Raw genomic sequence first — 10,458 nt, 5'->3', positions numbered from 1 at the left:
TGCAGCGAGCAGTCCCAGGGGCGGAGGAGTCTGCGGCTTGACCCTTGCAGAGAGATGGTGACCTCAAGAAGGGCTGGCACACTAGGGGTCTCCCTGGAAACCGTGGGGAGCGGTGAGCACCCAGGCCTGCGAGTGGCCAGCAGGGGATCATCCTGGTGCCATTTCTTCCTGGCCTGCACCTTCCTGCCCCATTCCTCTCCCTCCCCTACCTCTTTCTGCCTCTGCTCCGCCTCCTCCCCGCCAAGGGCCTCCTGCACCCCACTGAACAGCTGATCACTGGCAAGTGGGAGATGCTGAAGGGGAAGAGGAGGAGCTTGTCAGCAAGGCCTGTAGTGGGGGGGGGGAGCTGGCTGCCAGTGGGCGCTGAGCACCTATTTTTCCTCTGTTGGTTCTGCAGCCCCGTAGCTCCCATGGAGTCAATGACTTGGCTCCTTTCACACCCTAGAGAGAGGAGCAGAACCAGGGCTATGGCTGATCTATGGGGCACCAGGTGAGTGGCAGAGGCTTCAGGCACTGAGAGTTTGCCTGATACCTCAGGGACACAGTGTGAGGGGGTGTCCCAGGGATCTCGATGAAAGGAGCAGAACAGGATTTACTTGAGGTGGGGAGAGAATTGAGAGTGTCTCGGGATTGTACAGAGGTATTGCTCGGGTGAGGGACTGGCTAAAACACAGGCCTCGCTGTGAGCAAGATTCGAACCTGCGCAGGGGAACCCTATTGGATTTCGACTCCAACGCCTTAACCACTCGGCCATCACAGCTGTGAGCACAAAACTGCCCCAATGCCAGAGAAACTGGTAAAGAATCACAATGCCCAGGCGTGAAGTCATCTGAACTACAGAATTCCCACCACAAACCTGGCTCCCAAAGCACAGGGGATTGGGGTTCGTTCCCTTTGCTTAGCCATGTGCAGTCGCACAGAGAGCACGTTTAAAAGTCTCCCGTCCCACAAAGCAGGAAGGGAAATGATTCTCAACTTGAAGCCTGACGTAGGGTGAGCAGACGTCCTGATTTTATCGGGACTGTCCCAATATTTGCTCTCCCCCCGACACATACTCTAACCACTGGCCCCCACTCCCTTCCCAGGGCTGGAGATAGAACCCAGGAATTCTGACCACAAACTCCCCTCCCCTGCTCTGACCACTAGACCCCACACTCCCCTTTTAGATTTTAGGCTCGCTGCCTCTTCTGTCCATACACCCCACCTGTCTATCCCTTTGCCGCCCCTGGGCAGGGAGCAGGCTGGCTGGGTGTCTTTGTGGCTGCCTGCTGGCCATGGTCCTCTCCTGCTCTGGCCCTGCCCTCAGTTGCTCTGTAGCTTTTAAGCCTTCCCTTGCAGCTGTCAGCACCAGCCACCTCTGCTCTAGGTGCGCTGAGCAGGAAAGGTGTGTTGGGCTCCAGCCTGTGACTCTTCCTCCATCCTGCCTAGCCCTGACTATCAAGACTGGCCCTGGCACTCAGGGCCGGCTCCAGACCCCAGCCCGCCAAGCGCGCGCTTGGGGTGGCCTTTTGCCGGCAGGGCGGCAGGCGGCTCCGGCGGACTTTCCACAGTCATGCCTGCGGGAGGTCCACCGGAACCGCGGAACCAGCGGAACCTCCGCAGGCACGTCCTGCTTGGGGCAGCAGGATTCCTAGAGCCGCCCCTGCTGGCACTCTTTCCTTCAAGTGCCAGGTGGACTAGAGGTAATGTGGCTGCAGGCAAAATGGCCAAACTTGTGGGCATCAGGTGAAGCTGTGAGAATCCCAAGCATCTGGTCAAACCACATGACTGCAGGTATCCCCAGCAACCAGGGTAACAAGTTGTAGAGCCTCAACCCATTGTGGCCATCACAACCTGGCCCTAAGTGGGTGAGTCACCCAGCAGAAGGGGAAAGATTTGCTCTTGCACAGCTGGCAACAGGGAAGTTGAGCCCTGTGAACCACAAGCCAACACAAGGTCCCACTGAGATTTGAACTCAGATTGCAGGATTCAGAGTCCTGAGTGCTGCCCATTACACCATGGGACCAGCTTGTGCTGCTGTCTCTATGCATCAGTGACCCTCATGGAGCCGGCTCGAGTAAGGGACTGTTGACCCCTTACTAAAACTTAGTGGGGTTTTTGGTTGGCTAGTTCCCAGTCCCAATAGAAGGGGGAAGGGCCAATGGGAAATCAGGACCCTGAGACTGACAGTCCCCAGGGGCAATGGGGAGAGGCCAAAGCTCCAAGTTAGCCGCACTGACAGGCCAGGCAGTGTAATGAGGGAGTCACCAGGCCAGGGGATCCCATCCTCCATGGGAGCTGGAACTGCCTGGGCCAGAGTGGGGCGGAGCTACGGAGACAGCAGGAGCCCGAGAAGAGCCGGGGAGCAGAGCTGCACAGGTGTAGTGCCAGAAACTGCTCCCTGTAGGACTTTGCTACCTGCAGCAGTTACTGAGACCTGAGGTTGTTCTTATTTGCTGACTTGTCCTAACTGGCTCAAACTTGACAGTGGCGGGTGATGGAAGCATAAAGGCTTCATCCTCCAAGCGACCCTGCCTCATGTCCATCTGTATCTATTACCTCTTAATACCGGATTGTTAAAAATAGAGTGAGGTCATTTAAACATCATTTATTTTGCCGCTTCATTTACTATGCTAACAATGTAGCATCCTGACACCGATACTTTTGCCCATGTGACCTGTGGGTTGGATTCATTTTAGTGGGACGTGGGACAAGTGGAGGATAATTTAAACTCTTAATTTCCTTATGGTTTCCCTGTAATATACTTCTCTGCTGGTGCAATTTCTGACCATTGCACGTCTATTATATTTATTACAATAGCACAAGTAAGTCACACAAGTGACATAGTCTTGGCTACACTTGCAAGTTAGAGCACATTAAAGCAGCCCCGGGTGCCCTAACTCCTCAGGTGTCCACACTCACAAGGCACATGGAGCGCCTGGGCTCTGCAGGTGGAGTGTTCTGGGTAATCCACCTCCATGAGAAGTATAAAGCTCGCTGAGCCCTGCTGAAACGCCCGGGCATCAGTGTGGACGACGTGTTGCATCACTGCACTATGTTTGGCATCAGGAAATGTCCCATAATCCCCTGAAGTCAAGTGCCCACTCTGGTCATTGTTTTGAAATCGGCTGCAGGCATGCGGATATCCCCTTTCAAAGCTCCGTTTCTGACAGCCGGCTGCTTATCTGCTCCGGGACAAAGCAACCATTAGTGTGGAATGCTGCTGTTGTGAGTGTGTGTGAGAGGGGTCTGCTGCTGTCCGAACACACAAGACAGCATGCTGACACACTCTCAGCCCCCCAAACACACTGTCGCTCCCCCCATGTACACACAACACACTCCCTGTCACACTCCACCCCAGTCCCCCATTTGAAAAGCACGTTGCAGCCACTTGCACACTGGGATAGCTAACACACTGCACTGCTCTCTGTGGCATTGCCAGAGCTGCTAATGTGGCCACTCCAGTGCGCTTGCAGCTGTCAGTGTGAACACACGGCAGCGGTTTCCCTGCTGTGGTTTAACTCCCAGCGCTCTACATCTGCAAGTGTAGCCAAGCCCTAAATTTGCCAGACAGACCAAACTCAGTAACTGCCCTCCACCACCATGTGCAGTGAGTAGGGGCATGGTGAAGTGCACACCACACTTGCTGGCTCAGCCTTGTGCATGGTGGGGTGGCCACCTCCCCGTTGATGAGACCTGGTCCCACCATCTCCGCGGAGCTCCAGTCTGCCCTGCTGCCATCCCTATCTGTGTTGTCTTCTCTAGCAGTTGACTGGAAGGTGAGCATTGGCCGCATGCCATGTAGCTGTGTTGTCTCCAAGGGCGAAAGCAGGAGGAATGGTGCCTTCATAGCCCACCCAATATTCCATAACATAGTTAAGGAAAATATTTCTCAATGAACTCTCAGTAAAAGATCAGAAGCAGCCAGTGTCCGCATCAGTCTTTGAGCATTGGTATTTTCTTGAAATTTGTCAGACCAACCTAACTAACACCTAACACACATTTGAAGTTCTTCTTTTCACACTGTTGCTCATTCTCAGGTTCTGCTTTGTCTCCAGACAGATCCATTCTCTTTCAGGACAGCCTTGCTCTTTCTGTCTGTGTCACTCACTGAGGTGTCGGAGTAAACACTCCCCTTCCTTCTATTCTCAGACAAACACTAGTAGTAAGTGTTTGCTACTGATGGGTCTAGAAAGGATTTGTCAAGTGGAAGATGCTGTTTCTGGGGGATTCCTCCCAAGATCCAGTACTTTGGGTTCAAACGTCTCCCAGCTTCCTTGGGGAAAATAACACCAAGGCTTTGTTGCAATATACAAGAAAGAAGAAGTTATTCCACCCCAGATGGGACTTGAACCCACAATCTCTGGCTTAGGAAGTCAATGCCTTATCCATTAGGCCACTGGGGCCCTGAAAAACAGTAAAAAGAAGGATGGAAATTCCCTCTCAGGATTGCACATTCCTCACATTCACTCAGAAGCCAAATACCATTTAATGACCTTACAGAAACGTCTGCATCCCCTGGCAGCGAGGCACCTGGGCAGGTGGCTGACAGAGCTGAGCACCACATTTCTGCCAGCCATCTTTAGAGAAGAACCCCACCCTAGAGTCACCCCTCCCTCCTTCAGCACCTCCACGGCTGTGGCTCTGAGTGGCAGTAGGATGATTAGGGGGCGAATCCGGAGCTGGAAGGGGGGTAAGGTCGGCCTGTAAGGAGTAACCAGGTGGGGCAGACCCAGGGGGAGGCTGTGGGCTGCTGGTTGGTTGTTGGGATCCGAGCTCTAGTTCAAAGCTGCACAGTGACCTGACCCCCAGGGTTATAGGGCTGACATAGTGACCCCCTTACTGGCCTCGGTGACCCCCAAACCCTTGTTACTAAGGGCATTGAGGAGTCTCTGTCCCTTAATAACTTCTGGGAGCTCCCAGCAGGCTGCGGGCGTCAGCCGCCTCCTGCCTCACAGGTTAGACTCTTGGTGCTGTGCCAGCCGCCCCCTTGCTTGCAGGCCCAGTGTAAGAAGCAGGAGGCCTGGTGCTGGCAGAAGAGGGTTTTGATTAATCGACCTCTGTGTTATGGGCACAGGACGCTTCCACTCGGTAGCACAGCTCGGGGGGGGAGCAGGGGGAGCAGCTAAGGGTGCCGGGTTCCTCCGGTGGGGGTGTGGAGCAGCCGTTCGTTTTCCTGTTCACACTCCTCTGCGGTGTGAAAATCGGGGAGGGGAGGCAGAAGCCCCACTTCCCTCCCGAAATGACGCCCAGTGGGGGAAGCCAGGACAACAGGGTGGGGCGGCAAGCGGTGGCCAGATTCTCGCCGCCAGGGTCTAGTCTAGCTCAGGGTCCAGCTCAACTTCCTCCCCACACCACTGGCCCCCAGTCCCCTTCCACCACCAGGTCAACCCGGGCACTAGGGCAGGAACGGGGTGAGGCAGCAAGTCAAGCTGAGCAAGGCAGGCAAAAGCGAGTCTTGTCTTCATGGGCTGCTCCCAATGACGTCCTTTTTGTGTGCAACTGCTGCAAAAATATCTTGGGCAGAGAAGCAACAGGCCAAAATGCTGCCACACAGCTGCCAATGTAGCTCAGTTGGGAGAGCGTTAGACTGAAGATCTAAAGGTCCCTGGTTCAATCCCAGGCTCTGGCAGGCCCTTTCATCCCTCTTTGCACAGTGGTGGCTTGTTTTCTGGGAACACAGTGGTCCCTGCACCCAAGATGAATCCCTGAGCTTGGGCTCTGCAGTAGGAAAAGATATTGTGGGCTTCCACCCCTAATTGGCTGGCCTGACATTTAACAATGAGGGACAAGAGCTGTCTCTCCTAAGTGAGTTATTGGTGGACCCAATATGGCAGGAAGAGAGTGCTAGAGGGGGTGCTGGGCAGTGACAGGCAGGTAGAGAGGATGAAAACTCTTCTGTGCAGCTGAGGGAGGGCAGTGCCAGGGAAGGGGCATGTGTGAAAGTGGCCATGTGGAAGGGAGTTGGGGGCCCAGGAAGAGGCACTTGATGTCCAGTGTCTTGGAGCAGCTGGGCTTGGCCATGGTGGGTGTTCAGGAAATGCACATTAACAACTCTAGGGTAGCTTGATGGGCAGAGGGTGATTGGGGGAAGGGCCCATCTCTCTGGACCTCCAGGCCAGGGAAGAATGATGGGGTTGGTGTCTTGTTCTTCACATTCGCGGTGCGAGTACAGAAGGGGCTGGAGCTCCGACCAGGGAGGGCATTACTGGTGGCTTTGTGCTCCATGGCACTGGTTACGGCTATATTAGTGTGTATGGTCCCCAGTTAAGGCATGAAAGGAAAGTTCTATGAAGGAACTGGCTCCCTTCTTCTGGACCGCACGGTGTTTGGTGTCGGGGGGGATTTCAATTGTTGCACCGGCCTGAGGACTGCTGGTCCTGTTTTCCCGACCGTCAGAGGAAACTCTTCTATGATGAGCACTACCTGGCGCAGGTCTGTAGCGAGGTTGGCTTAGAGAACGTGTTTCTGCACAGTGAACCAGTGGAGGGTGGGCAGTAACCTCCTATTCCGCTGACCCGAGCTCACACCAGCCGCAGAGGGGATACACCTTTCTGCGGGGACAGGCCAGGAGTCGCATTGACCGGATTTCCGTGAAGGAGAGCACGTCGACAGCCCAGTGCAGGGTGGAGCCAATGGACAGTTCGGATCACGCAGCTCTCACCGTGTGCTCAATATGGGCAATTCCCTGACCCAGGGCAGAGGATATTGGAAGCTGAACAGCCAGAGCTTGCAAGATAAAGGAGCAGGGGGGCGAGGCCTGGAGGTGTTGGCAGAACAGGAAAGCATCAGAGGGTTCTGTGGTTACCAGGGGGATTGGTGGGAGTCGGTGAGGGAGGAGTTGGTGGCTTTGTTCCGGCAGTCGGGCAAACACTACAACATTTAAGAAACCAGTGGTTCCAAGTCCTGCAGCGTCGCCTGTGGGATTTCCACAAGAGCATCCAGGCAGGGGAGCCAGTCAGCGTGTGACTGTACGACCGGACCAAGCGACAGCTGCCCGAGATCCAGGAGATGAGGCTGCAGCTGGCCGATATGAGCGGGAGCACCGAGTGAAGGGAGGAGCAGCTTCCCCTGACATTTTTGCAGCCTGCAGGGAATGGAGACAAAGCAGGGGGATGTGGGGTCTCAGGGTAGGACCCATGGATCCGGTAGTGCAGGACTATAGTCGCTGGAGGAGGAGAGAGAGTCCTGCGAGAGGAAGCCGCTGGTGGGAAGCAATAAATGCAGAGAGCAAACCAGCCAGCTGAGAGTCACAGGGGTCTAGAAAACAAAACAGCAGCGGGTCCCATGGTGTAATGGGCAGCACTTAGGACTTTGAATCCTGGAATCTGAGTTCAAATCTCAGTGGGACCCTGTAGAGATATGTTGCTTTGCTGCAAAGCCCTGGAGCTCAATGTGTTTGGCTACCTTCTCTCAGGGTGAATTAGAGTGAGTTTTTTTCCCCTCACCCAGGGTGACTGATGCCCACTGGAGATAGGTCTTTGGTCTGGCTGGTTCAATGGGCTGGCAGCTATAGGTTGGGGTCCTAGAACTTAACAGTCTGGCTAGAGATTCCTGTGGATTGATCATATGGTTGCTTCTCACTGCTTCACCTGATGCCCACAACTTCGGTCCCTGCAGCTGCCACACTCTTCCTCTTGCCCACATGGCATTTAAAGGAAGGAGGGCCAGGGCCAGGCTTCATAGTCAGGGCTAGGCAGGAGGGAGGAAGAGTCCCAGGCTGTAGCCCAACACACCTCTCCTCCTCTGGGCACCTAGAGCAGAGGCGGCTGGTGCTGACAGCTCCAAGGGAAGGCTTAAAAGCCACAGAGCAACTGAGGGCAGGGCAAGAGGAAGGGAGAACTATGCCTATGCGTGGCCAGCAGACAGCCACAGAGACACCAGGCCAGCCTGCTCCCTGCCATGCCGAACCCCCACTGAAGGCCACCCACAGACCAGCATTCGTTCTGTGGTCAGCATCACAAGGTGGTTGGAAAGCAGGTGGGGCCTCTGACCGTTCCCACTCAGGGGGCTCCTTTTGGCAGTGGGGCAGGAGATATTTCCCCACAAGAGGCTCTTTCCCAGCTGCTGAGAAGCACAGAAGTACCCGGTGTTTGCTCTTGCCGTGAAAGGGGTTAATACGTTTAGGCGGCCTGGCTAGCTCAGCTGGCAGCACCTCTGGCTCTTACTCTGAAGGTTGAAGTTACAGTTCCCTGTCTGGGTGCTTGGGGCTCCTCCTCAACAATGCAACACACAATCTGCTTAAGCCCCCACCCAGTAACCTGGGGAAACTAACCCTGGCCACTGGGTGCCTCCAAGAGGCGATACTTTCCCCACTCACACGCACTGAGTGTAGAAAAGAAACTTGGAGGAAAAGGAGGAAAATGAGCTTGTATGAACTTGTGAAAACACCACAATCAGGATTCATAACACAACACTATGAGCAAAACACCCGCCCACAGTGCGCTGGGCAGTGGCCTTTTGCCTCGGGCTCCTAAATCCAGACACCAGAAGCTCTTTGGATGTGCCCCTCCCTTCACTGCACCTCACCCACAGCTGCTGCCCTGGGTCAGTGAAACCCAGAGTTCACCTCTCACCTCCTGGAGGGAAAGCCCCTTTCTCCCTCCGCTGTCTGGCCACATTGCCGGTCACTTGCCATTCCCCCCGTCACCACTCTGCTGGCCACCCTCTCTCCTCTGGGACGTCTTGTGGTCCCACTAGGAGCGGAACTGCCTGTTGGACGAGGGGACCAGGTGGGACAGGCGTTCTGGACAGGCCGTCCTCCCATCAAAGGAGGAAGAGCCTGAGAAGGAGGGCCGGGCAAGAAGCTACAAGCAGACAAAGAAGCAGAGCAGGCAGGCAGCTCCCCTTAGAGCCAAAGAAGGCACCGGTCCAAGCCCGCCCCAAAAGCAGACTAGAGAGCAGACCAGCTGCAAAAGACCAGGGAAAGCCAAGAACACAAAGAGCCTTATAAGGCCCCAGTAAAGTTTCAGAGCTGAGCTTTGCTTACGAGGAATAACAATGAAGGTGCCCAAAAGTACAGGGCCTGTGGAAAAAGAGTACTCCCAAAGGTACAGAAAAATAACCTGCTTTCCTTAGAGTCTGCTTTGCAGTGCACTAAGCCTAAGCAGCCCACTTTTGGTTGTCTGTTGTTCCAACCAATTGCCAGGGGAGAGCGCGAACGCAGTCCCCAACTACCACAAATTATGCAGTCGAGTTTCCCGCATTTGGGGAAATCGCAGGGGTCAGCACACCTGCAGTACAATGGATAAAAGCCTCACCCTAGAAAAACCACCTTCGTGATCATGGTATCTCCCCTGCCAGGTAAGTATGAGTTCCTGCTGCCCGGCCGCCGCCCGCCCTCGCTCGCCCCACACTTATAACAAACGGGGTGGACCGACCGCCGGCCTCGCCCACACCGGCCCCCACTGCCAACAGCTGCCCCGACGCATCCCCCGGAGCCCCTCCCTTCTCCACACCGAGCTCCCGGCGCCAAAGTCGGGCCCTGCCTGGCAGCCTGCATCCGCTCCCACAATGCTGTGCTCGCACACAGATCTGCATACCCGCTCATGCGGCTCCGCCCCTCCGCTCGGGCCCCTCCCCCTGCCCGCCCGGGCCGCCGCTCTTGCCTGCCCTGTAGTGGTAGCCGGGTCCCGTCCCGGGAAGCCAGGCCATCAGAGAGACCACGTGGCCCACCTGCTGCTGGGGAAAGAGCGCAGCTTGCATTTCGCTTCTCTCTCTTGCTCTCTCTCTCACCCCACCGGAAGTTGGTCCAATACAAGAATGACCTCCCCTGCCTTGTCTCACGTCAGTTTCTCCTCAGGGCAGAAGGTCGGGCGTTGTCAGCCACTCTCCAGAAACTGGACGGCCACTCGATCCCTTTTGTTACCTGCCAAGTGAGGCTGAGTGCACTGGCAGGCAGCGCCGTTTGAAGAAGTGGAAGATTGGACAAATGACCAGGGAGGAGTATAAAAATATTGCTCAGGCACGCAGGAGTGAAATCAGGAAGGGCAACTCATGCTTGGAGTTGCAGCTAGCAAGAGATGTGAAGAGTAACAACAAGAAGGGTTTCTTCAGGGATGTTAGCAACAAGAAGAAAGTCAAGGAAAGTGTGGGCCCCTTACAGAATGAGGGAGGCGACCTAGTGACAGAGGATGTGGAAAAAGCTAATGTACTCAATGCTTCCCCCCCTCCCCCTTCCCCGTCTTCATGAACAAAATCAGCTCCCAGACTGCTGCACTGGGCAGCACAGCATGGGGAGGAGGTGACCAGCCCTCTGTGGAGAAAGAAGTGCTTCGGGACTATTTAGAAAGCTGGATGAGCACAAATCCATGGGGCCGGATGCGCTGCATCCGAGGGTGCTAAAGGAGTTGGCAGTGCTGCAGGCTCCTTTGGTCAGTTCCCATGCAACTGTGTTGGGGGAAGGGCAGTGACAGCCTGAATTGTTCCTTATCCCGGCAGAGCCAGAGGACTGAAAGCAGCAACATCAAACCCCTGTGT

At 55.3% G+C, this 10,458-nt stretch overlaps 6 non-coding genes across 6 annotated transcripts; 2 read left to right on the top strand and 4 right to left on the bottom strand.

Moving 5' to 3' along the window:
- Positions 1-678: 678 nt before the first annotated feature.
- TRNAS-CGA lies at positions 679-760 on the bottom strand. The gene has a single exon. It is a non-coding gene; the product is annotated as a tRNA-Ser (tRNA).
- A 1,173-nt stretch (positions 761-1,933) lies between these two features.
- On the bottom strand, positions 1,934-2,005 carry TRNAQ-CUG. The gene has a single exon. It is a non-coding gene; the product is annotated as a tRNA-Gln (tRNA).
- A 2,307-nt stretch (positions 2,006-4,312) lies between these two features.
- Positions 4,313-4,385, bottom strand: TRNAR-CCU. Its single transcript has one exon. It is a non-coding gene; the product is annotated as a tRNA-Arg (tRNA).
- Positions 4,386-5,538: 1,153 nt separating this feature from the next.
- Positions 5,539-5,611, top strand: TRNAF-GAA. Its single transcript has one exon. It is a non-coding gene; the product is annotated as a tRNA-Phe (tRNA).
- Positions 5,612-7,260: 1,649 nt separating this feature from the next.
- TRNAQ-UUG lies at positions 7,261-7,332 on the top strand. The gene has a single exon. It is a non-coding gene; the product is annotated as a tRNA-Gln (tRNA).
- A 1,792-nt stretch (positions 7,333-9,124) lies between these two features.
- On the bottom strand, positions 9,125-9,290 carry LOC120376238. Its single transcript, XR_005587142.1, has one exon. It is a non-coding gene; the product is annotated as a U1 spliceosomal RNA (small nuclear RNA).
- Positions 9,291-10,458: the final 1,168 nt, after the last annotated feature.

Source organism: Mauremys reevesii, linkage group 12 (assembly GCF_016161935.1).
Source record: "Mauremys reevesii isolate NIE-2019 linkage group 12, ASM1616193v1, whole genome shotgun sequence".
NCBI classification, from domain to species: domain Eukaryota; kingdom Metazoa; phylum Chordata; order Testudines; family Geoemydidae; genus Mauremys; species Mauremys reevesii.
The sequence above is the reverse complement of the archived record's forward strand: the minus strand, read 5'-3'. Positions and strand labels throughout refer to the sequence as shown.